The following is a 4,537-nucleotide window of genomic DNA, read 5'->3' as shown; positions in this document are numbered from 1 at the left end:
TCCTGTTTTCAGCCTCCCAATTGCTGGGGTTACTGGCACGCTCTGCCATGCCCAGTCTCAATCACCCTCTCAATGCGCCCCGGGGTTGGGGCTGGCAAGGCACGCCAGGGATTGAACCCCAGTCGCTGCAGTTTGCCTAAGCAGGCACTTTAGGCAGCTGAGCCATCTGGCAGGCCCTTGAAAGTCTTATTTCTTGAGTGTTATTTAGGAAGTATGATGTAACATACAGTGAATGCTGGCTGCCTCCTAGTGCAGTCCAAAGGAAAAGGCAAGCTCCTAAAAATATTTCTACAAATGCTTATTCAACGTATTCACCAGATATGCTACTAGGCGACCTCTGGGCCTCCCCAAACTCAAAATGACCAATGGAATGTAAACATTTTGAATTGATTCAGGGCATCTAGGCAGCCAAGGCAGCTCAACTATTTGTGGAAAAGAACTTCCACAATTCTACACAAAGAATATAAAGCTTGTGTATGTACTACACACAGGTATATAAAAGGAAAATGGGGACATTAAAAGATGTACGGGAAGGGGAGGAAGGGAAGGCAAAGGGAATGGAAAAAAAGGAATTAAGTTGTATTATGTACGTGAACCAATTCCCCACAAAGAATGCAGACCCTATGCACTACTAACACATACTAATATAATAAAAAGAAAGTGGCAAGCATGACAAGATAAATATTTGAAGCAATAGGGAATATTTTGAGAGTTGTTAATGGTAATGTGTCTTTTACTGTAAAACATTTTTTATTTAAACATTCATTGTGCCTTTTTATCCTACCTTGTACATAATTCGAGTAAAGTGCTGCTCTAATTCCTAGATGATCTGTAAACTAGACACACAGGAGGCCTCAGAGAGCTTGTAAAATGAATTGGTAGAAAATAAAGTGGTCTACTCTTGATGAACATAACTGATTCTAATGAGGTTGGAAGAATTCCTTAAACTTTTCTGGCTTACATCTTTTGTTTATCAGTACATATTAGTTTTGCAGATTAATGGGTTGGTTTTAGCAGATTTGTACGTGCAAAAGAAATACTTTGTATCATTTCTTCTTCTTTATTTTAATTCTGGTTACATGTTCAGCTTAGTTCCATTTTTTTGTACTTTATGAATATATTTTGATCATTTCCATCTCTCCAGTACTTGTCTCTATTGTCTGATTTCCCTCCTTATTCCTTAGTTCTTGTACACTAATAAGTCTTCTTTCCAACTTCTTATTATTTTCTCTAGCTTCAACATATTAAAGAAGGCTTATGATATGTGTCTTTCAGAATCTGGCTTATTTTGCTTAATGTGATTATCTCTACACCCATTTATTTTACTTAAAATTACAGAATTTTATCCATATATTATATATTCATCTTTTGATAAGTACATAAGTTGTTAACTTGTTTGTTTCTTTGGCTATTGTGAATTGTGCCTTGATGACCTTCCACATGCAAGTGTCCTCATAGTATTCCTTCTGGTCTATATCAAAAGTGGTACAGTTGGAAGCAATGGTAATCTTATTTTTAGATAGATCTTCCATCATGATTTCCATAGTTTTACTGCTAATTTACATTCCAACCTGTAGTAGAGAAGAGGTGCTTTATTCTTTATTCCCTCCACCTTTGTCATAGTCCGTGTGTGTGTGTGTGTGCGTGTGCGTGTGCGTGTGCGTGTGTGTGTGTGTGTGTGTGTGTGTGTTGTATTTGATAGCCATTCTGACTGGAATGAGATGGAATCTCAGTATATTTTAATTTGCATTTCCGCAATGGGCTAGATTTTAAAGACTTTTTAGTTCACAAATTAGCAATTTACACTTTTTTATTTTAAGGAGAAAAATAGTAAAAAATAACAATAAAACAGTTTTGAAACAGAATAGTAAGACAGTAACAATAATTACCACACTGTGTATTGTTGTCTACACAGTAGTTATTCAGAGTAAAAAGTCAGGCCTATATATGTAAATATCACATTTTTCACTAGTGTGAGATGTTGAATAATTAAAAAAATCCAAAATATACTTCTCTTGAGGAGTATCTGTTCAATTTATGTGCCTATTTGTTAATGGAGCCATTAGGGTTTTTTGGTGTTAAATGTTTGAGTGCTTTATATATGTTTGATGTTAATCTTATGTCAATAGCTGGCACTTTTTTTTCCCTATTCTGTAGGTTATCTCTTCTTTAGAAGTTTTGATTGATTTGCAGAAACTTTGTAATTTGACCTAGCATCATTTGTTCATGGTTTCTGTTGTTTCCTGTGTCATTTGTGGCTATGCAAGAAGTCATTTTCTGTGCCTAATTCTTTTGTGTTTTCTTTTAGAAGTTTGGAACTTTCACGTTGTATCCATATGTCTTTTGTCGATTTTAAAATGATAATTTTATAAGGGGTGAGAGATAGAGTTATAGTTTCAGCCTTCTACAAGTGGATATTGAGTTTCCAAGCAAAATATTATTTTTTAAAAAAGGTCTGTTTCCCCAACAAGTATTTTTGGCTCCATTGCACAGAATCAGGTGGTCATAGATGTTTATATGTTATCTACTCTGTTCTGATAGTTTATGTTTCTTTTTTTACTTTTCCTAATACAAAACTATTTTTGTTAGTATGCCTTCATATGCTGATACCAGTTATTATGATACCTCTAGACTTTCTCATTTTTTCCCATAGTTTTATTGAGAAACAAATAGCAATGAGACAGTTACAAACCAAATTGGTAGGACAGTTTCAATAATTAACACATTGCATACATTCTTCCTAATGGTTAATTGCTGTACAAGATGTGGACATGATATCATATTTACAAACTCTATTAGAACAAATCCCTCTATTCATTAAGAGAATGTAACTACATGTCTATCCTAACAATTTTAAGTACACAGATACAAAATGGACATTCATCTATATCCCCTTTTTCGTTAAGTTCCATTATTTGAATGTTATAGGTGTGTTAACTCAGCAAAATATTCTAAAAAGAGTTCAGTAATCCATAATAGTATTGGGTCTTACGCTTCACCAGCAATGTAAGAAATTGTTGACCTGAGTCCCCTACAGCTCAACATAACATCATGGCTTTACTTCTTATACTTCGTTTTTATACTTTTCTTCTGGATGGTTAAGACCAAGGTAAAGTAGGAGCTTTGAAACAAGAGTTGTAGCTTTTGGGTCTGAGAAGATCAGTGAAATCCCCTCAGGATTTATCCTGAGATCTTGTACCTCAGATTGTAGATCCTTTGTCAGTATCAGCCATGTGAATAGGTCACGGGCATTGCTTGGCCAGTGTACTCTCTGTGAAAGCCTGAGAAAATGATTTCTCTCCATGTGACCCTCCTTAGGCACACTCTACATCATAGATCACTTTCCTCTTTGGCCCCATAATCTCCCTGATCAGAAAACTGGGGACACTACTGAGTTACATGATGTCACAGTTCAAGTTCTCATACGTCCTGAGTCTTAACTGACCTTGGAGGGCTAGCGCCAAAATGTTGGCTTTCCTTGCGGCCCTCCTTTTTCTTTAATTTTGGTCTGCAAACTTAGGTTATTAACTGTCCAGAAGACAAACTTATTGATATTACCATACAACTTAGGCTGTTAAGCTTAACCTCACTGTCTGAATATCAAATATCTTAGGCATAACATGGAACAGGTATTTTTCATCAAATATTGATATGTTGAACTTTAAGTCACTACACAATATGATGAAAAAACATTTAAAAATCAGAATACATTTTTTAAACTAGACATAAAGAATTATATAATTCTTATGTTTACACATAAGTCCAAAAATCTAACCATATACAACCTTGCAGGAGGACAGTCCCACAACATTCCTTTTCCTGTCTCTTGCCTTCATTCACCACCCCTTTCTTTTTGAACAATCATCTAACCGAGAGACAGCACAGCAGCAACTGACATGTCATGACAAGCAGCCCATATGCAGAAGACCAGAATGACAGGCACTCCAAGCATGAAATTACTATTACAGGTTACCATCTTCAGTGCAGTTGCTTAGTTCACAGGTATCAGTATATATAGTTAGTTAGGGTGAGAATCTTTGCAATTAACTGCTAGATTCAAAAATCTTCTGGAGATTCTCAGGATCATTGCCTTGCCCATCTTCTACATATAACTCTATGACTTGTCACTGTCATGTTTCCTAGCTCTTCTCCTTTCGCTCTCTTAATTAGTTAGTCTTTGAGTTCTTGCTTTCCTTTAACTTGTATTATACTTTTCTATTTGTATTTCTTCTTTTGAGTTCTTATACTAGGGAAACTATACGATATTTACACATGTGTGTCTGGTTTATTTCACTTATGAGTATATATTCAAGTGGCATCCACTTCAATATAAAGGCTTTGAGTTTATCATTCTTAATAGCTAAATAATACTCCATTGTGTAAAAATACCACATCTTTTTCAACAATTACTCAAGTGATGGGCATCTTGGTTTCCAAGATTTGGCTATCACAAATTGTGCTGCTATAAACATAAGCACACATATATCCCTATGATATGACGTTTTCAAATCCTCCAGGAAAATTTCCAATAGAGAAA

The sequence above is a fragment of the Octodon degus genome, unplaced genomic scaffold, assembly GCF_000260255.1.
Source record: "Octodon degus isolate 3935 unplaced genomic scaffold, OctDeg1.0 scaffold00137, whole genome shotgun sequence".
NCBI classification, from domain to species: Eukaryota; Metazoa; Chordata; class Mammalia; order Rodentia; family Octodontidae; genus Octodon; species Octodon degus.
The sequence above is the reverse complement of the archived record's forward strand: the minus strand, read 5'-3'. Positions refer to the sequence as shown.